Below are 27,520 nucleotides of genomic sequence, written 5' to 3'. Positions count from 1 at the left end.
TCGGGGCTAAAATTTTTTTTCAACAGAAATAAGAAAAATATAATAGACGAAGCACGAATACCAGATTGCGTTTCTGTAACAAATGAGGAGTTAAACTATCAAACCAAGACACCAAAATTACCTTGTCTTCCTCGTTGTCGTCCACTTCTTCGCCTTCTTGTTTTCGCTGTTTAGTTATCACTATCTTCATCAGTCTTCCAAGAGTATCCACGTGTTTATAAAACCAGACCATTACCTGCATGGCCCTCTCAACGTCACGCAGACTCACAAAGCTGCATTCATCCTTCCAAAGATAAAAACATTCGTTAATATGTTATTGCGTGGTAAGGAAGACGAGTGAGTGAGTAAAGATGTGTTAGTAATCGATATTATGCAAGGACTAAACGAAAAAACTGTTATCAAACTCCTATATTAGAGTAGATAAAACATCAGGCATCGACAACTACCATGAAGAAGGTTTGGAAATCGGATATTGCTATAACCTTTTTGCGAATTCTTGGTTTGAGCTTTTACGCCTGAATGATGTTCACTTCGTAACATAGCTGTTCTTCGTGTCGTCACGCAACGCTCCTAGACTACAAGTATAATGTAGCACTGGAAAATACGTCTCATGCGCTATCCATTTACCATGAGAAGTCAACCAACATTCCCGTTTGTTGGATATCACTGAAAACACTGCGCCTTGCCCCCATTTTGTACAACAATAACTTAAGAGACAGGATTTTGAAATAAAATTTTGCAGCTTACCGACTGGTCTCTCATGTACTTCTGCGACGCCGCTAGCACTGCCGCCACTGCCTGGACAGTCGAAAAATCACCAGGCAACTGTTGCTCTTGTAAAATCTACAACAGTAAGGATCACCTATTTAAACGAACTTTAGCCGCTGCTACATTACCGGTCATTTTCATATCGGTCGCTCCTAGATTATAAAGGCTGTTCACAATTGCTAGTGGACACAGATTAGACTTAGCATCAACGGATTGTTGTAAACTGTAGTCTGAGTTGGTCTGAACAAGCTTTCTACTTAATAATGGACGGACCGAGCTAAAATTCACATTTGAATATTGTCTCATCTGGCTTCTTTTTCAGGATGAGCAACTTAAAAATACTCTTGACCATCCAACGCCAAGTGTGATCCACATATTCTTAAAGGCTTTGATGGGTTTAGTTAAAGAGAAGTATTGAATTTTTTTCTTTTTCGATTAGCAATTCGCGGTGTAAGATGACAACTATTAACTTTAAGACTAAAGCAAAATTAGAGCGATATATGCCGAATTGTAAAAGCAATTTTATTAGTTGGTAATCTTTTCGCAAAACTCTAGTTAGTCCGTAATAGACAGAGTAATAACAACTTTCAAGTACTCACATAGCGACTGACAATCTGATTTGTGTAAAGGCTTTCTACTTGGTGATTCAGCTGACCGAAATCCCAAATCAGAGGGCGCATACTTCCTGGAAGGGCATGCACGCGATACACCAGATGACGTAACGGAATATGTCCTGTGGAAAAAATAACAACGCTCCTTACGTTTAGTAGGTAAGCAGAGCTGACACTGTGTACGCATTTTCAAGTTAAATTTGGCTTTTTATATATTGAGGAATGGTATATTCCTTGTTTTTCGTAGATGTACTTTTGTCAAAGATGAACCCATCAACCGTTCATGTTTTACAAACTGAATACCAGATCACTAAATTATCTAACGATTACTAAGCCGGAAACGAACCGAGAAGAACTTGAATTCATACCAAGACGATCGTCTGACTCATCCGTTTTCACGTGGTAGCCAAGTCCTGCTGACTCAAGCTTGTGAATCATGTCGTCAGTGTGCCTATAAAGAAGGTCATGCATCAAGAATCAACAAAATAGTCTCTCTACACAGTTGGTATCCTAAAAAGCGTATCCTAAGCGTATCTATGTCTCTCTTTATAGTTTGTGGAAGTAAGTAGAGACAACTGAGGCCCAGCTTTAATACACATTATTTGCCTATAAACAGGCATAGAGCCGATTAGGCCAGACCAGACAGACTGATGAACATTGACGATAACATTGTATACATCGTACACGTCCGAATTAAATCAAAAGCACAAACGCCTGGGACACCCGTAGAACGCTCTTTCGAGACAAATAACTTGTTAAGGAACTTGGTTACAAAAGATCCTTCAATGAATTTTGCTTAGCTAGGAATAACATTCTTTGTGAATCACCTTCTGTATGGATTGCATGCAGCAATAAACTGCAGTCTCTCAAGAGCCCGTCCAATGGGTTGTCCACGAACCCTTCTGTCTACCATCACCTCCTTAATCATGCTCAGTGCCTCCGTAGTGTTGGCCTCATCAAAGAACAGAACTGTGTCGATGTTCTTGTTTTGATTTTCACGAGCCATGTCTTCCGCCTGCCGAACTTTCTGTTCAATGTCTTCGTATGTAGTGCCGCCATGCACCTTGTAATGGAAGAGAATTGTCAACGACTATTGGTCAATATGAAAAAGACAAGACTAAAACTAATAAAAACAGTTAAAGGATTGGGTCCGCGCAAAAATGACTGCTCTTCAATCCCTGAGATCGAGTTTTCATCGCCGACTATCGAAGAAAGTTGGGTAAAAAGGAAATAGAATTTGCATGATTTTGAGTTTTTGCGCTTCATGAAAATCTGGGAATGTTGGGCAACAGTAAAATCCCGGATCGTTCAGGATTTTCCCAATAAAAAGTCCCAATTCGGAGAAAACGGATCTTCTTGTATCTTTATACAAAGTGAAGCTGAAATGCATGGTCATAGTCCGTTTACCACAACGAAATGTATTTCATTACCCAAAATGGTCGACCTGTCTCAATCTCTGGTATTTTCTCTTTGCAGGGAAACTAAATAACAGCTATTAGTTACAACTAATTAATCGAGCAAAGAATTATGCTATGACGGTGGAAGGTCACTGGTCGCCGAAACTAATTGCTGCTTTAGTGCATATTTATGCTCAATAATTTCCAGTACTGATTCCATCCTATTCAAAGCACAAGGAAAAAGCTCAAATGAGCCACTGGTCAGTAGCCACCTTACCTTAACAAGTAACATATTTCGCGTTCTTGGTTGATCTTTGTTCTGGGGACCCGCCTGTAAACCGCACATATACCGAATAAGACGGGTTTTTCCACAGCCTGTCTCACCCATCACGATCACGGGAATGTTGCACCTGTTGATTTATGTATCCATTAAATTAGATGTTAAACTCTGTGTTTGGAAACACAATAAGTGTATAAATCCGGTTAATCAGACAGGGCAACAAAACACAATGGTCCTTACGGCAGAAAAAATTAAAAATAGAAAGAAAGACTTACCTAAATCTCATGTGAATGGCTAAGATCTTTTTAACATTGTCTGTAGTCAGTTCATAGGCGCTGTCTGGGTCATAGTTAGGATTGGTAAGATTCCACTTTACACCCATTACCGAACACAGCTGACTAATCTTTTCCGCCCTATGGAAGAAAGGTATGTTCACTTTACATCACAACGAAGAGGAAAACGCACACGAAGAAGAGGACAAGGTGAGTAAGGCCCTGTGGACAAGCGGCCTGGGCGCTGGACGTTCAGTTCGTGAACGCCGAATCGATTTGATTTTATCGGTAGCTCCGAGTTTAACTACTCGGCTACCCTTGTATATAGCTAACCATTCTGCCTCCTGCAAGTTAGGAAATATTTGCTTCAGTGGTTTTTTGGGAAGACATGAAAACTGTGTTTCTGCTATTCAGCGTTCTCCTTGTACATTTTGATTAGAAGATGTCTATTTGGATGACCACGCCAGCTAATCGCATGTATTAACAAACAGAAAATTTGAAAAAGATGCTACACGATTACAAATGGCCACGACACCCAGTCTTATCGACATCGGATCGTAAACTAAGATCAAGACCATGATGAATCTTATTGATGCTACGCTTATCAAAAAAACTACCACTTACTTTTTCCAGTTCTCTGGGTTTGCAGTAAAATCAACCCGCTGAGCCTGCAGACCAAGACGTAGTTGTTTAGACATTAAACTCTTCTCTAAAGTTCGCATTGTTTGTGGATCAATGAGGTCCCCAGCGGAGTTTATGGAAAATCCAAGGAAGGTCATTGTCACACGATCTTCATTGAAAAACAAATAAGGATGTGGGCTGCGGTGAAAAAGAAATAAGAATATGACGAGATATAAGTAGAAACTGAAAAATGATTTACATTTATAAAAAGGCCTCTTCATTCATCAATCTATGGGAAGTCGACATTAACTAGGCATGATAAACTAAACGCAATGATCATCAACTGCAAAGTCCACCATTCTTTTCGGTTCGTTTAGGTAAGCCCCACTGACCCGTTTTATTCTTTACCATAATTAAGAAATAAGTAGAAACAACTGCGCAAAATAATTCGTGTACATAAAACTGGCATGAGGCTTTTTATTTCAGTAAATTGGTCAGATGATGCCCTTTAGCTCCTGCCGTTTGACGTAAACCTGAAGAGTATGTTCAAGGGATGCTTGTTTTTCTAGAAGCATCTTCAGTTAGCTCACCTAGTCTCCCAGCTTCGTCGAAGTTGAAATTGCTCGATTTCCCTCCGTTCAAGTTCTGCATTGTCTTCCGTATAAAATACGGTGTTATGGTCCGTCAGGGAAGGAGTGGCAAAGTCCTTGAAGGAAATGTGAGACAAGTCATTGTAAAATCCCATGTGTTTGGTTATAAATGCGAAAGGTGAGACCATGAATCGTGGTTGCCACAGGCAAAAGCTTCTTAAATTCTCTGACTTTCTAGGGTCTTTCCTAACAAATGTAAAATATACCTGACCAACTGAATTGACAAAGGACCTTTTGCATTAGTTGAACACGTGATCAACTTTCGGTAAACTCGAAGACAGTTCGCTTTTGTAAAATTTTGTTAGCAGGAGCTGAGAGAGCATGTTAAAATTAGGTAACATGTCAATTTTCAGCCGTATGTCTCAAAAGTAGCGATTGCAACGGCCGCCGAAAATTAGAAGGATTTGTATGTTGAGAAAAACAACTTTTGCCACCCAGTCACGCTAGAATGGTTTTCTATACAAATCCTTGTAAATTTCGACTGTCGTGAAATATTTCCTTAAGCGTTACGGGGCTCAAATCTCCTTATAATTCATAACAGGCACTTTAAGCCGTTAAATGCGTAAGAGGAAGATTTAACGACAGTTTCAAAATTTCAGAATTTACAAGGAGTTGTATGGAAAACCACTTAAGCGTGACTGGGTGGCAAGAGTCGTTTTTCTTGTACAAATCCTTCCAATTTTCGGTGGCCGTTACAATCGCCACTTTTGAGATACACCGATGAAAACTTACAGGTTACCTAATTTTAATATGCTCTTTCAGCTCGTGCTAACGAAATTTTTCAAAACCGAACTGTTTTCGTGTTTACCGGAAGTTGGTCAAATGATCAACTAATGCAAAAGGCGTGTTTCACAAATTGGCCCTGATGATCGCCTCAACCCTTCCCTCACAGCCATCCTCTCCACCCATTTATTTATGCTTTCAGCAAGTCCCGTGCAGTGTACATTAAATGATAGTTCGTTAATGTGGCATGTAAAAGGATTGAATTTCTTGAAAACCCAACATTGGTTTGTCGTTCAATTTAATGGGCAATATTCTATCAATAAGAAATGATTTGTGTCCGTAAAATGTACAACAGTAGAGAGAAAAGAATTATTTTGTACTCTAAAATTTCACTTTTCCTAACTTTTCTTGAGGAAGTAAATTTTCCTTGACTTAAAGTGGAATTCCCTGACCTAGAAGAATGTTTCCCCTGACCATTTCCTGACCTGTGGCAACCACGTTTATTACCCTCTATTAAAAAACATTCAAACAACCTGAAAACATCCGCAACAGTAGAGGAAAAGAAAAACGAAGTGCAAAGAGTGAGATTGCACCACGTGTGTTTCGACCTTTTCCTCATTTAATATCACTTGCAAAGGAACGTTAAAGTTGACACGATATCTGCATGCAAACTGTCACAACGATCCCTGATGCTACAAATTTTTGCAATATCTTACCCGTGACATTTGTATCATGAAGCGCACCACAAATGATCGAAATCCCTCTAGATTTAACACGTTAGGCCCCGCCAGAACGCTTCTCATTAGCTGCATATCGCAGAAGAAACTCTGTTCACAGTCCCGTAACTGAGAGTTCAGGAAGCTTACAAAGTGACGAATCTCCGCCCAAGAAGGATCAGGAATTCCGCAATTACTGTGTGAACAAAAAGGTGTCGCACAACTATTACAACTATATATCAGACACAAAGAGCAAAAGACAAACACACAAACAAAAAAGCAAAAAAAAAACAGTGAACCCCTCCCATTATAACACAGGATTGTAATTCTTGAAGAGAAATAGGTAGAACTCAATCACTTGGTAAGAAATATGACAAACATTGGAAAACAAGATAAGGTAGATCAGAGTTTTCTAATGGAAACATTACAAAATTATAAAACTACTCACATCACCCAATAATAAATGTAAGGGAATCCAAGATTCTTATCATTAGTGGGTTCCGGATTCCTTGAGCTGTATTCCGGATTCTTAAGCCCAGGATTCCGGAATCCACAGGAAAAAAATTGTTGGATTCCGGATTCCTTTACATGGGGCGCCTCAGAGTTAAATAAATGAAAACTAAATATAACAAGAATAAACTAAAGCGTTTCACAGACCTGAGCATGAGTGAGAGGCATTTTGTTTGATCTTCGTCGATATTACCAGGAACAAATGTGAAATTGTCCATGTTTTTTCCCTCTTTTGAGAGCTTGAGGTATTGAAAAACCCTCTGAAACTGGGGACTTCGAAATTCTTTGGCATCAAACAAAGGATTTATGTCTCGTGGATCTGAAGAGAATTGATAAGCAAATTTTATCACAAGAATAACCTTCGAAAGACAACGCAATAAAAGGAGTTCAAATAGTCATTGTAATTTCATGAATGCTTATTCTTGACCTTGGAATTGAAATGAGAAAAAAATAAGTTCTAGTCACAAAATAGAGATGGGGGTTATGAACTTCCTGCGATTTTTAATCTTGTATTTGTAACGAGTGTAACCCAGGTGATAACACTCGAAGAATGTGCGATACTGTCGAAAGGTACAACACTAACAAATCTGAGACCTTCTGAGACTATAATTTATTTTCAAACAAATAATAATACCTCGCGTCGTTGCTAAACGACAGGAAACAGTTCTCGGAGTAGAACAAATTATAGTAGGCAGAAGATCATAGAACGGTCTTTTTGAAGATCTACCAGACCCACTCTGAAAAGCAAGAACAAAAGCAAACAAAAAGTTATAGTATCTAAGTTGGAGTCTGCGCCAAAAAAAAATGACTCACTAGTATATGTAACAGGTTTATTAAACTTTTCAGTAGAATATTTGTAACATAAAACAAGTTTACCAACCTCTAGACTTTCGGCTTCTTCCTCTCTGCTGAATCCTGTGGGGAGTGGAGAGGCTGTAGTAATTTCAATGAGATACAAATCAGTCATACGTCTCCTCCAAACTCTTCCCATTTTGTCGCAAAGAAAACCGAGAACAAGTAAGTTAAAAAGGAGAGTGTCCAATCCACGCCTCATCTTAGAAGGGAAATAAAAAGACAATGAGTCAAATAATAGTTTATATATTGTAATACTGGATTTCAGCTGATGCAGAACTGCTTTCAGAGTGCTCAATGAAGGACTAAAGCGAGGATACCAGAAGTACTATGTTCTATCAACTGAACATTTTATTAGGCATTTTACTACTATAATTATAGTTTACTACACGATGGTGTAGCACTCTTCAGATAACTAAGATAGCCTAATGGTAGATTATAACACGACGCTGATTATAACTGAAATTTTAAAATGTAGTTACTACGGATACAACGCCGTTTCTATGAATTCTATTGTGTAACCAAAGAGGACTTGAAATTTTTCAATAGAAATTTACCAGCGTGTCTAAACGAAGTTACAAACTCGTTGCAGGTGTTACGAGTGGCTACAGCGGCTTACAGATAATAAAATACTTCTCTCATAGACATAAATTACACAATTTGGAAGAGAGTTTGAAGGTGATAGCCTGCTTGAAAATCTTCCAGGTTATTACTGTCTTAAGGTTCCACACATGCTTACTTAGCTCGGTGCTCGTTCTTTTGCTAGGGTTGTTAAAATAATGCTTTATGGTCCGCTGAGCAGGTCTTAAAAGTGTTTTCAGTTAGTCCAACGTAAGTCTCAGGTTTGCTGTCTCCTGTAGTTACGGTTGCTGGATATACAATGGATTTTCTGAGGCAAAGGCCATTTATGGGGCAGTCGGAAGGTTTTCTGCAGTTGCACAATTTTTGAGACTCGTTCATATTCATGCGTGACTGTACAGTGGATTTGCTATGGCAGTCGATGTTTTCTTTGACGTTTGGCATACAGCTATTACTGATTTTAAGTGTGTTTCTATCAACTGCCAAATTAGAGCAATATGTTTTCACCAGAAAACTATATGTAGGGACGTAAATGTTCCAAAAGTTTAAGGGCTTCACTTACTAAAGCCCTTTCACCTAGAGTTTTCTAAAATATTGTTCGCCACTGCACATATCTGCAAACTGACATATATACCTAAATCAAAGTATTAAAATCGAGACAAATAATAAATTTTAATGTCTTACCGAAGGAGACACATCCAAATGAAAAACTCGAGAAAGCGGAACATTTGCCCTTGTCGCATGAGGCAAAAGGGAATCTACAAGCATGGAGGAGTCGGTAGAATTTCCATGAAGTGGTACTGTGACATGTAATGATATGCCTGAGTCACGGCACACGACCATGTCGTTGTTCACCAGGTTTTGCAGCTGGTCTGTCAGACGACGAACGTACAGCGTTTTTCCCAAGCCCCCTCTGTTCGAAGTGACAACTCGAACACAGAGCCTAAGCACCAGAAAGGCATTAGTTAGCAGATACAACCTTCACAAATAAATGATCATTTCCTTTAATAAATTTTTTAAGCTTACTTTTCTGGATCCAAGGTACCCGCCGGTTCCCATGTAATTTTACTTCTACTGATGTACCCATACTGTGGAGGAGGGATTCGGAAATGCTTCTTTAAGTAGCTCTGAAGATCGTTTGAGGAAGGGCAAGGTGGAGCAGCCACACGATACTGATCAAGGGCTGCTACTATGTTGGCACGGTCTTCGTTTTCACTGCTACACATAACTACCAAACCATAGTCTGCAAATGGCGATGACGTAAAATTACATTTCATACCCATATAAAGCATTGAAGCCTTAAAGCTTATCTTTAAGTGCACCCATATTGATCACTACTATAAACTGCAAACGATTTTTTGTTTTGTAACCTCTACTTACTTTCACCCATTTTACCAGCAAGGCCTTGTGTCAAAACACCGAGTTTATCAATTGCTTGTTTGCTAACAGAGAAGTCCAACTGGTCAGCGTGAACCAGGCAGTAAAATCCACCTTCCAAGTCTCCTATTGCTCGTCTCCACAACAGTTCTATCTAAACCGAAAAGCATAATGAACAAAAAATAGGTTAAATGTTCCTTGGTCACCTCAAGAACGTTTGAAGTTACAATTTACCAGTGCTGCAAAGCGTCACCTATTTTCTCTGGTAAAAAGGCGATGCCACTTTTCACGGTAGATACCATCATTGGTAACAGCGCCTTTAGTTACTGTAGATGTGCCCCATGCTCTGCATTAATTCACAATTACGCATAAAAATCCTTTTTAAAGAGTCTTAAAACGAATGCAAACGGTGAACTCAAACTAAAAGTTCTGGAAAGGGTTAGGGTCACCTGTTACAGGTGTATCAATAATGAAAGACGGTTATTTATCATTTGTGTCACATTCTTCAGAATTCTGGCGGGTCAATGTGCCAATATTCTAGAAGAGGAAAGAGGCAAGTGTATTCTCCGTGGATTGACCTTATTATCCAAATATCACTGATCATATTTGTACATTAATTCATAACTTTCCTCCTTCAATGTTACTTTTAAGATTTATGTCATTGATCAGGGAAAATAAATAAATACATAAAAAAAGCCTGGTAAGATTCATGGTTATGAATTTCTATTTTTTTGATATAAAAACTTTGTGGACAGTTTAAAAATTTTCTAAGTGAAAGCAACCTCTATGTGAAAATAAAATAAATGAAAAGAGTACGGTCCAAACAGAAGAGAACAGAACCATTATCCTACAACCCACTTGCTTACAATCCGTCAAAGAACCAAAGCAAAATGTAGTACCCCAAGCCTTGCCCCCCCCCCCTTCACCGCTCACCCTCTGTTAAGCCCGTGATTTTCTCATGCTGTTTCCAAAAAAATTTGTAACGAGGGGAAAGGAAAGGATTGTGGCGCAATGACTTTGTCTGGCTGATAGCAACGCCCAGGATTTTCAATGCAATTAAAGAAGCAACGCCTCATCTTTGATGGAAGCTTCAATAGGTGCATAGTTAAGGTAAACTATTTACTAACAACTTTACGTAGCAAGGAAGCTACTGCCTGAAGTAGCCTTGTCAAGACTTGAAGCGCCTTCAATAGCCAGATGGGGAGGAGGAGACAATTGATAATTGATTAATATTTTCTGGTCTAGAAGTGAAAATGTGCATCTATTAACTAGATACTACCTGAGTACCCTTCTAAAAACTTGGGGTGCTTTCATTAGCCCAAAGGGAAGAACCAGAAAATTGATTAAAAAGTATTTTATTTTGGGAACTACGGTGGAAAAATAGCGTCGTGTACCTAAGAAAGTAACTACCGTTTAGAGTAACTTCGTTAAGACTTGAGGTGCCTTCATCAGCTACACAGCGGAGACCAGGCAATTGTAATTGATTAGTGATTAATGTTTCATAAAATGGGACTGAAGAATGTGCGTCTTGAACCAAGTAAGAACCTTCTGACTTCAGAAGCCTTGTAAGGGCTTGAGGTGCTTTCATTAACCCAAAAGGAAGGACCAAACAATTGATTAATGATTAGCATTTTTTGAACTGGAGCTGGAAATTGTGAATATAATAGGTAGGAGGAGACCTACTGGTGATTAATAAGTTGTAAATTGCAACTGGAAAATGTGCGTCTAGTACTCTAGTAGGAACCTACTGACTTGTGTCTACATTTTTCTACAGAAAGTCTTGCCCAGAATGGTGTTGTATTCATCACGCTTTGGATTACTGGACCGTTTGTAGTTCTACTTTTAGTTTAATGGTGGGTATCTACAGAGTAAAAAGGAAAGTAGTTAACACATTGCACTACTTGCAAAACACTCACCTCTTCGGCTGTAGTTTCAGGAGTACAAATAAGCACTTCCTCGTGGCTTGGTAAGGGCTGATGTTTGTCATGCATATACAGTGCAAGGACAGTGGCAAGAACGTCACCTACAAACGTGTGTAAATAAATTTTCAATATGAGCGTTATTTCTTTACTTCTGCACTACAGTTTCGTGCATAAACAGCCCAATTGAAACATAATGAAGCTGCGAGAAAGACCTTTTGCGATAAAAAATATTGCTTTTTTTCAGCCAAGATGATTACGAAGTGGAGCATTGTTTCATACTCAGCCCTGGCCCAGTGTCGTTGATAAGCACTTCTTGGGCACGCACATAACACATTAATGAAAACAACGATTTGTTTCGTTTCTTGAAGAGGCATATTTAGACTACGATAACCAGACGAGGATGATAAACTATTTCCCTAAGGAATATGAAGACGTTATTAAGCAAACAGTCTCCAGGCCCTTGCACCTAGTCCTACCTTTAGGAACAAGCATGAGGTTGGGTCTTCCTCGTTTTAGGAAAGCTGGAAAGACACGAGGTTTGGTTCGTTTACCTGAAATTGGAAGTCACATCAAAGAAAACCAGTTATCATTTGTTTTAAGCCCAAAAATTAAAAGACGTCATGCTAAGGGGCACTGTAAAGAACCTAAAGGATGTTCTATCACGATCTCACGCTGCAAGTCCAAACAATATAATGTATACTTTTAAATGGTATGAATCTGTGATCGAACCAAAATTGCACAAGAAAAGCAAAGCGATGTTATTAGCTGACATTATGTCTTACCCTTTACTGCTAATTCTCTTAGGATGCTTCCCAGTTGGGCAAGAGTAAGGTACTCGCTGATCTCAGTTTCGTTATCCTCATCTATGTCTCCTCCTTCATCAGTTATACTTCCAGCAGGCATGGGTGACTTCTCAACGGCGTTTTCAGACTGCCTCAAAGCTTCACTATAGGTAGAATTATAGATGTGCATTGAAACCGCTAATCAAGCATTAAGTTACGGCAACGAAAAGAAAGAAAGCAACGACGGCTTTGAACATGCTGGAATGCAAAAAGACGCTACCTTTTAATACTATTGCCTGTACTCTCCTTCTGATTCGTTTAAACAGCAAAAGTTACGAAAAGTTCATAAAGCAGTATATAAATTTATCCTTACTCTTCCATACAACAAAATCTCGTGTCAGTCTGAATATCACAGAAATCATATGTCGGGAACATGTAAAACTGTAAACTTTTCTTGGCTATTGTGTGCAACTCTTACGATTGGTCAAAATCTTTTAATACAAAAAAGCACCCTTTTCCAAAATGGAGGTTAAATACATTTTATCACGTAATTAAATACATTTTATCACGGCCTTTCTGAAGATTTAAGCATTCTCTGTGTAAAAATGAGAACATTCCTATGTGGGGAAAGCACATTGCCGCATAACAAAAGAAAATGCTTTCCAGCTTACCCGGATGATTACTTAAACCACTTTTTTTATAACAAATGCTACGTAAAGTAAAGGAATACCAATTCGGTTTTAATACTTTAATCCACAAAAGTTTTTCAAGCATGAATAAAGTACGCCTTTGAGGTGTTCGATATGATGAAATAATGTGTTTTATATTCTTCAAAAAATGAGTTTAGAAAGAGAAATCAAAGATGTAGAGGTTGGATGCTTTTCATTTGTTTTCCAACTCATTAGACATTTAGTTTCTTTTGTTTTTCTGTCTGAATTATTTATGGCTTGGAGGAGCTCTTAATGACATGAAACACCAACAGATTGAGTGAGTTTTTAAACGTCAAATATATAGAATATTTCTAATGGATTTTTCATACAGCACAGGTAATAACCTGTAAAATGCAAGAGGTTGATAATAAATTAAACCGATACGTAAACAATGCGCTTCGATCCGTCATTTGTCATATGAATACTGTAGATGTATAATTAGTCAGAATTTAGTAAGTCGTTTCTTGGGCGCCATTTGCTGCTGGAGTAGACTCAGCGGCACTTTCATAAACTTAGTAAGCAAACAACTTACCGTACTTTTGGTTGTACAGTAAACTGTATCTCTGATGGAAAAACTGAATCAAAGTTAAAATTACTGTAACTGAATCATACCTCGCTTCCTCAAGTTGTATTTCTTGAACATCGAGTACTTCTTGAGGATAAGTTTCTCTTACAATGATAGGGTTAGCCATTGCCTCTTCATAAAGAGACTCCAGGTCAGCGTCATCAGATTCTTCTAAACACCAAAGTAGCAAGTCATCTTCTTCTGCATCTACACCCAAACTCGCTAAAGCAGATAGCGCCACTTGCTCCGAGTATCCCTCATCTTCTGCTGCGTTGAGAAAACGCTGGATCTTTGACACGTCTTTTGGCTTCTCTTTTTTGATGGAAGTATTCTGAACGTGAGGTGAAGTGACTCCTGTAGAAGGGCTCCTGTCAACGTAGTTATTGTTCTCAAACAATGACGTGCTTGTATCAAACTTCTCTTGATGGGGGATCAAAGAAAAGGAGGGAAGATCCTCTATTCTTTTTATTTGGTCTAATAGGCTTGTGTCTTTAAATGCGCGCTGAATTGCCCCTTTCAGGTGCTCGCTGTCCACATTGGGACGAACACTTTCCAGTAGGGTTAAAATCTGGAGATTACCAACGTGTAGGTCACTACGACGACAAGCTATCGCTATTTCTCTCCTGAGGAGCAACATTTGCTGAGTGGTAAAGAGATTTAATTCTTGATATTCTTTTCGTGTGTTGCTGACTTTCTTTTTCCAGTTCAAGTAACAATTCTCCATTTCCATGCTTGCAATTGCCAGTTCCTCGGATATAGATTCACCTTCACGTTGATCTTTACTGCAGTGGAACTCCTGAATCCAGTGCATGCGATGAACAAAACCAGACTCGGAAAGGTTAATGTACGCTGTTGCTAGACGCATGACGCCTTCAAGATTCTAGAATGACAAGTTTAACTAACGCGTAAAAATTTAAGTATGACAATTTTAACAATTAACATTTGGTTACAATCAGTTCAACCTTCCCAAGTAAGTACAGTCGAACCTCCGGCGCTAACGGCCACCTTTTATCGTCCCGGTGGACAAAAAAAATCCATAAATTGACTCTTGTTTAAACCTCTCTACAACGTGGTGGCCGTTGCAGAGAAACACATCTAATTCATAAACGAAATTTCACTAACCGGGAAAATAACACACAACTTTTAAAACCTGGCAAGAATATTTGTACGCACCTTGACAAATGTTTCCACGTCATCTTTCCCTTTCTCGGCTTTCCCAGCAATCAGCATCAGTTTGCTCTGCAAATCTTTCAGGTCATCAAGAGAGTATATTTTACTTTCGTCGTTTCCTTCCTCATCTCTTAAAGGAACCGTGAGCCGAACAACATTTTCCAAACATGGACGGCTTTTACTTTGCATCGTCGGCCCTTCCACAGAATGCAGAGAACCAACAAGGTACACACCGTTATTGTTGATTGTCTTAGCCTGTGTCAATGACGTCATAGCAACCGACCCATGAGATTCCTTAACAGTCTTGAGCCATTCCAGATGCCGACTAGTGTCTTTCTACGAACAAAAGGAAAAACAACAGGGTAGGTGGTATTAAAACAAATTTCGATCATGATCGTTTAAGAGAGAGTACTTTTAAATTAAAGAGAGCTGTGTTGTGAGAAAATGATATTCAGCGCCAGACGGTCTTAACATCTCGACGATGTAAATAGTTTCATTACCTTTAATCGACATAGATGTGTGGAGGTTTTTCCCTCACGGGATGATTCCAGTTCAGGTGATGGAGTAGGCTTATGTGGACAAAAAAGCAAATATCAAAAGATCAACATGTATCTCTTCCTACCAGCTTCTTTGGCAATGTTTTATCCGCCTCGACAGCTTTCCAGACTGGATCACAAGCTTTCATCAGCTGGTCAAAGCTAACCTTGTGGTCCTCAGTTTCTTTGAGGTCAAAAATCAAAGGAGCAAATCCCAAGCAGCTTGTATGGAGACTGGATATGCGATCAGTTTCCATGTCGCTTTCACCGGCTGTGATCAGTGCTAGGTCCACAAGAACTTTAAGCTCCTGTGGAGCTACAAAGATACCAAACGTTCAAAACACTCTAAATTAGTAAATATTTGTATAAAAGATGACAGAGAGCTGTGAATTACAGTAAAGCCTAACAGTTCTATTTCAGTCGAACCTCCGTGAGCGACCACCTCTAGTATGCAACCACCTGCCATAGGCGACCACCTATCGAAATCTAAGCCATATAGCTGGAACCTTTAGTGACCGTTACCACGTTTTAGAGTGACCGTTTGTACTACAAAAAATAACAATGGAAAATGATTTTCCATTGTTATTTTCCATTAACCACTTGTAGGCTATCACTTGACACATGGTGTGATCTCTATATTGGCAGTTTCTACATGTACTACGTAAATAACAGTATGCAAAGAAATTTACACATCTGATCCCATTTTCGAACCTGCATGTAACAAATTCTTACCAAAAGTAGATGTCTAAGGACCTCTTCTGGAAAAGACTCTTGCCATTTAATACTTGTAAGCGACAACCTCCGGTTAGGGACTACTCAATCTTTCAATTTCAGGTGGTCGCTCATGGGACGTGTTCGACTGTATTAGACCATATTAGTATTTACCAAATCAGTGAATAGCAATTTTCGCGCGTTTGGATTGGCTCCCGTAACTCGGAATATCCTTGGCTATTTATTGTTTTGCGACCGGAGCAAAGATGGCGTCTCGTTTCAAGACATTTTTGGAAGACGGAATTTGAGCGATAAATGAAGCAGTCGTACAAAGAAATACCAGAAAAGCAACGAACTTTGGCTTGTCGCTGTTTACTGGTAGGTATAAACTTATTTTCATGCCGAATTTGCGACAAAAGTCGTAAAAATCACTTGGCAATTTTCCCAAAATGTTTGTAAATTGTAAACAAAGTTCCTAACAAGTGACGTTTTTAATTAACAAAAAGTTATTTTCTTCATTTTTATCCAACTGATTTGGTAAATACTAAAACAACTACCCCCTCAGAGTCGGTGAACAGCGCTAGATATATACCTCGACGCTTCGCGTCTTGGTATATGTTCAACACTATTCACCTGCCCTCCGGAAGATAGTTGTATAGTATTCAGAACACTTAAACATACACTATCCTTAGTATGAAACTTCGCCTTATTCGGGCCCCAATGCACCTAAACCTACAACACTAGAAACCAAATTCATACCAAATAGACGACTAGATGACAACAGTTTATCGAACCTTGCTTGAATACCAAAATGTTCAAGAAATCGTCTGTAACAGTTAAAGACATGCAAACGTCTTTGTTTTTTTTAAGATTGACACAAGTTTCCAGAAAATTCACGTCGTTAGACCCCGTTTAAGAATTGAACCAGATTTGTTGTATATAACCTCTGATAGCGTTCCCTGAGGTTACTCCGATAGTACAGATTGTCCCGACTAAGGCCCTAATAAAATAAAATTAAAGAACGGTCTAAAACTACTAATTGCGATTTGTTTCAAACCTTTCAGAATTGGTCATCAATTCACATCTTTAGGCGTCGTGTTCTTTAGCATGTGTTCGATACGCGAACCGAATACTTACATTCTTCTTCTTTTGATGATTTCGTTTTGATTATGCGTGACTTCATGGTCAAAGAAAATCGCCCTAAGTTTACTCACATAAATCTATGTTAGTACGTACATGTGATCGTTTTTCGCAGCCACTCCACCAGCCGCATGCTTTCTACCACTGCTTTGAAACATCCTGCTTTATCAACATCTAAACACCTTAGGGCTCTGCCAGCATCAGCAAATTCTTTTCCAATGCTGTTAAGTTGCCTTTGCTTAAACTCAGTTGACAGCTAGATTCAAGAAAAACAACAATTATAAACACAACGATAGCAATACTGGGCAAGTGGGATATTTAAGTAAATAATAGATTACCGCGACAAAACCTGCTAATCCCGTATCTTCATCAGACTACAGTCGACTCCTGATAACTCGAACCCTCGGTAACTCGAACCCTCGATAACTCGAACTCCCGCTAACTCGAATCAATTTTCGTTTCCCCCAGGTCATTTTCTATATAATTTTACCCTCGATAACTCGAACCATGTTTTGAGCCCTTAAAAAGTCCGGACAAAAACCGTATACTGGCGTCCGAAACATTGAATTTTGGATTTCCTATTGACGTGTTGTGGGAGTATAGTTTACTAGTGGAAGCTGATGTTGATTGTCACAGGCTAACGTGAAGCAGCTTTTCTTCTCAAAACAGTAAAACGCATGCTCCATTTAGGCTATCTCTTGTTACGTTACGTTCTGATTTGTAATCTAAAAGTATCTTTTAATTTTCACTTGACATTTGTACAATTAAATGTGATTAAAATGTTCACTGTGCAGTAAAAACTGTTTTTTACCTTACTCTCGGTTATTTTCTTCGAACTCTCGATACCTCGAACCTTTTTTCAATTTCCCTTGAAGGTTCGAGTTATCAGGAGTCGATTGTAGAACCTGAAAAAATTCAGGCTTGACCGGGAATGAAGATGACCGAACGCAACACTCTATACAGTAAGATAAAAGGAGGATCACCTCCACTTCCATATCTTTATCCCTTAAAATGACATTATATAAATAAATAAATATAAAGTCTTTTTATATATTTCCATTCAAATACAGTCGACTCCCGATAACTCGAACCCTCGCTAACTCGAACCTCACGCTAACTCGAACCAAGATCGATTTCCCTTGGATTTCCGTCATACATTCACTGTAATTTTACCCTCGATAACTCGAACTCCCGCTAACTCGAACCAATTTTCGGTTCCCCTCAGGTCATTTTCTATATCATTTTACCCTCGATAAGTCGAACCATGTTCTGAGCCCTCAATAAGTCGGGAAAAAATCCGTCTACAGGCGTCCGAAACATTGAATTTTGGATTTCCTATTGACGTGTTGTAGGAGTATAGTTTACTAGTGGAGGCTGATGTGGATTGTCACAGGCTAACGTGAAGAAGCTTTTCTTCTCAAAACGGTTAAACGCATGCTCTATTTAGGCTATGCTTTGTTTCGTTACGTTCTGATTTATAATCTAGAAGTATCTTTTAATTTTCACTTGACATTTCTACAACTAAATGTGATGAAATTGTGCACTGTGCAGTAAAAACTGTTTTTTACCTTACCCTCGTCTATTTTCTTCGAACTCCCGATAGAACCTTTTTTCGATTTCCCTTGAAGGTTCGAGTTATCGGGAGTCCACTGTAGAACTGACTTGTTTAGATGGTAAACGCAATTCCGAAATAAATTTTACCAGTACTGAATTTGGTTACCGTTTGCCCATACGATGACCCGAACGTCTAAGTAAATGGTAAACAGGCATTAAAACGATGATGATGACAGCTGGATCTCAGTTTTAAAATGCTCAACTCTTATTACCAATGACCACGTACAATGTACATGAGTCATAAACCAGTGACAAGGCAATCTCTGGAATGTCACTAAAACCAAATCGAATAATGGCTGGCAAATGGATTCAAATTAATTAAAATTTTCTCAGATACGTGTACTTACTTGATTACGCACATCCTCGATAACCTGGAAATCACCAGTAAAACCCATTGACTCCTTAAAATCCCAGATTGTCTCTGCCGCGGTGAAATACTGATCAAGTTGTTGATACCGGCGAATTTGGGCTACACGCTGTTCGACTATTGCTTTTAACTGTCTTGTGTCGCTCGAGTCTTGGCCAAGGATAAAGATGCGTCGCAGCTCTTTCACTAGCTCTTCCTTTCGATTCTTGTAGCCTTCAAAGAACTTGTCTACGCCTGTTAGTGTCAGTGAGCCATCTAAGGTACTCGCTACAAGTTTGCTCCACGCCTCGTAAGCTGGTTTCCATACATTGTCGATCACATTTAATATACTGAGGTCTCGCTTTTGTGATTCGTCATTCAGTCTTCCTGTTTGGGCTTTTTTGCCACATTGCGCCCAAAGCTTCTGAAAAGTTGAGCTCTCTTGAACTTTGTCGAGTGACAGCAAGATGTCTGTGACCCGTTGCGGCAAGTCAAAGAATTTCACTTTAACATGCTTTTCACCACTACGTTCACATAAATCGGAAATTTTAAAGGATGACACGTCCTTGGATGCCTTGGACTTCATGTCACTGATATTAACTGTATGCAAAAATGACATTTTAACACTATTAGTATAAGAAGTAAAATAATAGTAAACACGTGGCCCTGACAGCTATTTTTTTCTTTCCCAACATTAAAAAAAAGATGAGAAAATGCATCATAAACAATACAAAGAAAAGATAAATAAAGAGGATGAACTTAAGTTACAACAGAAGCTCATACGGGGTTAAACAAGTAACTCTCATATGTTTGCCTTGTCCGATGCTCATGATTATTCATTTTCGAAAGTACCATATTTGGAACGAGAAGAAAAGATAACTGACCAATCGAACTTCGTAACCGACGTGACGCAATTTTACTTCACGTTCCCGCGCCCGCTTAAAAAAATGGCCGACAAACGGGGGAAAAACTCCCGAAAGCTAAGTAAGCTTTGAAAGGTTAAAACCTGGAAGCTTACCAAAATACTGAGCAGGAAATTGTCTTACAAGCCGGGCCAAACGCAACATTAGGAAATCCATTGAAGACCGCGCGGCTTCTTGAAGTTGCCACTTTAAAAAACGCTACCTCGGTGACCCTCTGAGAGAGTAAACTTATACCGCAAATAAGCTTTTAAAATTCTCATATGAAAAGTCTAGGATTAACAGCAAAACATATTTCCGAATAAATTCATTATCTGCGTATCGAAAAGTGTTCAAAAACTGAACCTGAAAGTGAAAATTGTATAAAATTCGCCGACATCTTCGCAAAAGTGATGCGTGTAAAGTGAGCTTGGATGCTGTATTATAACATAACACAAGTAAATCGCGCGCTCTGATTGGTCAGTCAGCCACTACCATTTACCCGTGGGTGCACGCCAAGAAACTGAGCTAGCGCGGTAAAATTTAGGCAAATTCAACAAATCTCCTCTCCTGACGGTAAAATACACCAATGAAATGCACAGATGAAAAGTGGAAGTTGAAGGAAATACTAAGCTGTCGTTTTGAAGGAAAAAAAGACAAAAGATCAAGCGACAAATTTGCCCTGGATGAATGAATCACTGTTTTCCTCGCGCTAGAATCGGCTGAAGGAAAATCGAGCGAGCGAAGATTTAAGGTACATTTTGTGTGTTTTTTATAGAAGAGAACTCTATTTGAAATGTAAATTTATCAATTAGCATTGTGTTATTGACTTTTTGATCAAGCTGATGCTAAATTCAAGCAAATATTTTAGGAAACACGCTCAAATTCTAGACAGCTTTGTTGTTAAGTTTTCATCGCATCGATTAAAAATTTTAGTTGAGTTTAAACGCGCACATTACGCTGGAATAAGCGAATTTCATTTGAGTACAGAAACATTTGGGTTTTCAAATAAATTTTTCAAAAAATAAATTCTGTGTGTATTATTTTGTTCCTCAGTGTTCATTCATAACAGTCTACAGAGAACGGTCTAAAAACAACAGCTTCAGCGCCGGCTGTATGTCGGCGAATTTCAGTTGCAACTTTGACTTTCATAGCTGGATTTCCCCAGACAGATTTCGATACAAAGCTAGTTAATTTCTTTTTGAAATTAGTGTTACCTTTTATCCTTAAGGAATTACGGTCAAATTTTCTCATTTCTACTTTACGTTTATTTCAAAAATTGTCACATAAATAAGCTTGATAATTATTTCATTTATTTAGTTTTAGCTTAGTTTTTAGAGTCTTTTTGTTTATAGTTGCAGCCATAGTTTTCCCTCAAAGTTTTTACCCTAATATTAAGAGCAAGTAGACAGATGCCATTCAGAATAACAACGAAAAACGTTTTTGCAATTTACCTGAACACGGAGAACGGTTGATTCAGCGAAAGAAAAACTCAAAGGCAAGTTTTTGAAAAACATAGAACGTGATTTGTTTACGCGCGGGCAGATGGCAGCATACATGAACTAGAACCGATGACTCAACTGAAGGCAAATGGAAAATAATGTTTTTCTCTTTTGATTATGTTATAAAAGAAATGGTAAACGTTGCAGCTGTGCAACCATGGAGTTATGGATGCACTTGGGAGGTTTGCTAAGCACTCAAGAAGCTAGAGTCGCACTCGGCTATCGCCTCGTGCGGCTCTTACGCTTCTTTCGTGCTTAGCAACCTCCCGCGTGCATCCATAACTCCATGGTTGCACGCTGCACGTTTACCATTTCTTAAGTATAACGATCGTGTTTTGTACTAATTTTATGAACCAACAAACTCGAAACAATAGACAGAGAAGCCGTTTCTTGAAATTTTTTACTTAACATCCAAAAAGTTCATCCTTTTAAAGCAATTCGCGTAACACTATCCGGATCGTGGATCCGTTCATGCAAGTAAGATCGGCTGAGCACATATCCAAATTAAACACAAAATCCATCTCAAATCGGGGCGCATTTTGTAATTTTTCTTTAGCGCCGAAGAAAAAATGCATGAAACGTCTATGAAATATTTCTAAATACATAAATTCCCTTTCAAAAACGTAATTTTCTTGGCCATAGAGTGCAAAATGTACCTGAAAATTCAGCAAAAAGCTTCGCTGCCTTGGTTGCATTTCAAAACAGACCATGCGCTCCGCCGTGAAGAAAACAAGGTTGAATTCCTCGAAAGACGATTTCTTGATGAAAAGCTTCCCTTCCTCCACAAAAAGAAAACTGAGCATTCTTTTGAACTTTCTCATTCCATTTTTTGTCTTTTGACGGTGTATTTTCAACCTTGAAATGTAGAACGCGGGTCTTAAAACCACCGCATGGTGATCGCGCGGCAGCCATTTTGCTGAAAATGGATATCCTTCACTAAGGTTTCTAAACATGGCAAAATTCTAAAATTAAACGAGACTTATCTTAAGTTGAAGTTTGATTGAGATTCTACGAAGTCATTGGTCTGGAGCTAAGGATACAGGTGAGATATACGCGCGTAACCAGAGCGTTCACACTTTGAAGGCGAATGATCAGGACTGTAGCAAAGCCACATGGTGGATAGTCCACACGTGGGAGGACACCTGACTCCTTAGCTCCAGACCAATGACTTCATAGAATCTCAATCAAACTTCAACTTAAGGTAAGTCTCGTTTAATTTTACAATTCTACTTTGTCATTGGTCAATGTCGCTAAGGAGTCACGTGAGACTTTAAAGCGTAATGATCATGAGTATAAACATCAACATACATGTAAGAGTACACAATATTTTTAATAAAGCCTGAAACGGTGGAGTACTGGCAACAAAACCAAACGATATAAAATGCATAGACATCAGGGCCAAATTATTAGGCAAAACTAAGTTTTATTAACAGTCAAAAGTCATGCCCATCTTTCAAAAGTTCTTGACCAAAATTTTAACAATGTCTGGGATGGGCTTGAACAAAATTGAGATGTGTTCATGTTGCTCCAGCCAGCGGCAGACAAGATAGTGTCAATAGGGACCTGTTTCTTGTGTGTAGCTCTAGTACTGTGGGCTTTGTACACCCCAGGGTCAATTCCTGCATTGGTTAGAACAGTTTTTATCCATCTGGAAATAGCGTTAGTTGACACCGGCTTGTAAGGTTTCTGGTAGCCAATAAGTAACTGTTCAGCGAATCCTCTGAGTGAAGACGTTCTATCAATGTATGTCTGCAGACGTGTGACAACACATAAGTTCTGATCAGGCTGATATGCTAAAAATTCAATACGCCTTAGCTGGTGACCTGGTCGAGTAGTTTTAAGGGTTGTGCATTGGTAAATAAACATTTGGTTGCAGGCAAGGTCATTGAAGACAAAGTTACTGCTTTGAGTGTTTGGACCCTCTAACCTGATATGAGGGCAAGTAACATGGTGAGTTTCCATGACAAACATTTGAGGCTTAAGCCCTCTCCAAGAGTCCAGGCTGTCAGAAACTTAAAGACTGTATGATAAGGCTTGAAGCTTCCGCCGAAATTCCTTAGCTTTCAAGGGATCTCTGGACAAGTGGCACATCAACAGTCCCAGTTTGGGATATAGGGGTGAATCTTTGCTGGGTTGCCAGGAAGAGTCAGCAGTGTTTTCCTGCTTGGGAGGAGGATTGGGTTGTTGGCCAACATTTGCATCAGCACTGGCCACCATGTTTGAGTTGGCCATTTTGGAACAAAAATGACCCCCTGAACTTTTTCCCGTTGAATCTTCTGTAGCACTCTAGATATTAGAGAAAATGGGGGGGAAATATAAGGAACACATTGTTTTTTGTGGATCCAAATAGATCAATAGTTGGGAGAACATTAAGTTCACTGATGCAATCTATAAAAACAGCGTTAACAAGAGTCCACTCAAGTGGGGAGTGAGGCAATCTAGACTGTCTATCAGCTTCCACATTCCCCACACCTGGGACATGGACAGCTGTGAGCCAGTTGTTTTGTTCGGCACACCATAGCCAAATTTCTTTTGCTAGGTCACTTCTTTTTTAGCTATTTTGAAAAAATAGCTCATATGTCAGTGGTGTGAGCGTATGTATCTTTGTATGTTGGGATGTTTGTTGCAAGAGCCAATAAGGTTGAAGGTACTATGAGTTGATGCTTAGGAACCAGTGAGATCTTGGCATCTATTTAAACATGGCATTGGTAAAGGTCAAACAAGGGCACTTTGAGCCCGCCATCTTGATCCTTCACAATTTTTTCGTCTTTTATTACGGGTACAGGTGCTTGGAAGCATTACATAAAATATCTTCATGATTCAAACGCTGTAAACAGTGATGCAGCTGTTTAAGGGTTCATATCTTAGTGTGGATGCTGCTTCAAGACATTTGTGACCGATTCGGCTATCGCGAACGGTACAACGCACGCATTTATGAGTTGTGTTTCACCTGCTTCAAGGTAGAGTATAAAAGATCATATATTTTCAAAGCTCTTCCAGTGAAGCAATAATTGATATTTAGATATGGACTTTAATTTGAAAGTATGCGCCTATAAAATGTGGTTTTACAAGTTTGAAAGGCAGCTTACTTTTTTTAAAGCTGTTAAAACTATTATTCTCTCGCTTACAAAGTTCAACAGACTGTTTAACAAAAAAATAATAATAAGTGAACAACATGATACATCCTTCCTGCATACTAAGCATTATAGTTATTGACACGTATTTTATTTAGTAAAGATGAGTAACTTAAGTAGAAACAATAGCGTTAGGGAATACAATTGGAAGAAGCTAGTTGACACAATAATTAGATACTGTTTTATTGAGTGGAGTAACATGATATGAGCAGAAATATATTTCGGCAGTTTGATAATTTTCTTGGAAGTTAATAAATGTTAGGCTATCAACCTTGACATGGCATGAAACATAATTTAATTGCAGATGTTGTAATGAAGCCGAGGTGATTTCTTAAAATCGTTGAGAAAATTTTGTAGTAAACAATTTGCGTTTTTTTTAACGTACGAATTGTAAAAGGGCCAAAGACCAACATCTTCACGTGCAAATTGTGTGCATGAGTTATTTTTATAATTCTGTAGATTACCGTGTGATAACTCGAATTCCCTCACGTACGAACAACGAAAGGGGGCAAAGTCTAACACTTTCACGAGCCAGTTGTGTGACTGTACATCTCATGCAGATTGGCTTTTCACAATAATAATAGTAACTTGAACGTATGAAGACCTGTTTCGTTTTGTAACCAATGCCTTAAAAAAATCTCTTGTCTTTTAAGAAGCAATAGCTTTTAAAACATGAAGAAATAAGTTGTTGGAGTAAAGGACTGTTTCACTGAGTAGAATCGCACGTGGAAACCTCGTGAATTGTGATGATGTAACCATCTACCACAATGATAAGAATCCTGGTATTTCTTAACCACTCGAATTCGATTAGTCACATTTTGGCTTAAGAAACCCCAAGGAAACCTTAGAGTTTTCCTTCTAACCAACGTTTGGTGAGTAGATATTTATTTTACTTTAATAATCTGTTTAACTTGCACCAAATGTAACAGGGAAAGGCAGGGAAAAGTGAATATATAGCATGAGGATCGACGCATCTGAGCGTTTCGCGTTTTCATTTATATACGGCAATACCCAATTTCGCACAAAAACCCAGTCTATATTTAGGACGAAAAAGGTAGATTCATCACTCTTGGTAAGATTACACTGAAGCATTAAAGTTACACTGAAGCATTCAAAATAGCTCATGCACGTTTAACGTGCCTATGTTTTCAGAACTGCTGGTACCCATATGGTTTAAATCACACAGTGCAGTTATGTTATCTACCATGACCTTCACATACTGTCCCTTTATTGTCAATGAAAGAGATTGCAATACAAGGAATATTCCAAACAGTTCTAGGTAATTAAGGTGGTTGTTAGCCTCTTCAGCAGTCCAATTTCCACCTGTAGAAATATTATTTAATGAACAGCCCCACCCGGTGAATGAGACATGTGTGAATAGGACAATGGTGGGCTCACCATGGCTTATGACATTGTAGCTATTTGTAGAATCAACATGCATAACCCACCATTCTAACCCTTGACGGGCCGTGTCTGATATTGTCATAAAGGCATCAAAAACACCTTTGCTGCATTTCAAGGCTTCCATTTTGTCCCTTTCAAGTTGTCCAAAGTATAGTGGGCCAAACATGACCCCTGGAAAACTAGATACCATGCAGCCAAGGGCTTTGTGCAAATTGACTTAACATTAGCCATTTTTCGCTTGTCAAATAAATTCTCATCTGGACTGGGCCCAATATGAATCCCAGGAAGACTAGCCTCTGTGTTGGGATAAATATTGACTTATGTGGGTGGATAATAAAACCCAGTGCAAGAAACATTTTACAGTATCTAAAACATTAGCTAGGCACTCATGATAATCTCCACCTTGAAGGTAAGAATCATCAATATAAGGGGAGTTCACATGTCCAAGCTGTCTCAAAATAGCGTAGGCTAGCTTCATAAGTTTGGTAAATTTTCGAGAACAAAAGGCTAACCCATTTGGAAAACAGGTAAATAGATACAGCCTCCCGTCCCTTTCAAATTTCAGGCACTTTTGGTGCGAGGGTGCAATAAGGACACAGTAGTAAGCGTCCTTCAAATCTATTGAGGCCATAAAGCACTTTGGCCTCATCGAATTCAGAACACTTTGCAAGGTATCCACTTTGAAATGGTTGTATTGTATTATAGGTTTTTCAAGTTCAAAATCATTCGGTGAGACCCATCCTTTTTGCGTCGAACAAAAACAGAGGAAATGAATTCCCCAGGTTCATGAATGGTTTCAACAATTACTGCTTTCTCAAGTAAGTTGGAAATCTCAGAAGTAATAATAACTTGTTCTTCCCCACTAAAACGTTTCCCTGGTGGAGGATGTGTCTGAGAAGCCTGGGTGCTGAATTCAATATATTGGCCTGATACCATTTGAAGAATTTCAGTATCTGCCAAGCGGGAATAAATTGTGCCAGCTTACCGCTTTTGAAGCAGCTTGTTTGTGCAACAAGATACGCAATTAAAGTAGGAACAAGGCCTACAAAATCAGTTACCTGCAACGGGTTTAGTTTCGAAGTAAAGTCTTTGTTCATTTTTCGCTGAGCTCCTCCTTTTTCTTCCACGGCTTTTGCTTCCATTTGGGCTGGTATTGGCCCTTGCCTAAAAAACGCTTGTCCTGTTTCTGGCGCCAAGAAGGCTTAGAGGAAAGGCTGGAACCGCTGTTGTGGCTAACAGCTGTGTGGCTAATTCGATCTAAGGCCCGAATTGCAGTGAGCTGGGCCTGAAGTTCGTCTCCGAACAACAAAGTTGTGACTGGTGTCTGAGAAGAACATAAAGAGCCGTACTCCTTAAGTTGGGCTCGATCGCCTCTCGTCGACGGAACGAGAGCTCATAATTTGTATGTCCCAACAGCGCGATAACATCAATCTGACTTGTAAGCGCGGCAGCAGTATCGAGTTTGCCGCGCCCTTAGTTCTGAAGTCCATTAAGTTCTGGGCTGATTGAGCAATAACTGCTCCTACCTTGACCAGCATATTCTGACGAGCAGACAACTTGAGGTCTTGCTTTTTCACATAATGGTTCAATTTCCCCCATATCTTGGGGTTAACTTTAGGAAAAGCGAGTTTCTCGCAATTTTCGGGGCGGTCATATTTCTCGCTCAGGTCGTATTTCTCGCTTAGGAGTGTGAAAACGTCGTCCTCACTGTCACTATCAGAACCATTAA

The 27,520-nt window shown here is 39.1% G+C and overlaps 1 pseudogene; it reads right to left on the bottom strand.

Moving 5' to 3' along the window:
* LOC140939144 (E3 ubiquitin-protein ligase rnf213-alpha-like) overlaps positions 1-27,520 on the bottom strand; it is an 87,616-nt pseudogene that overhangs the window by 43,708 nt on the left and 16,388 nt on the right.

This window comes from Porites lutea, chromosome 5 (genome assembly GCF_958299795.1).
Source record: "Porites lutea chromosome 5, jaPorLute2.1, whole genome shotgun sequence".
NCBI lineage: Eukaryota > Metazoa > Cnidaria > Anthozoa > Scleractinia > Poritidae > Porites > Porites lutea.
The sequence above is the reverse complement of the archived record's forward strand: the minus strand, read 5'-3'. Positions and strand labels throughout refer to the sequence as shown.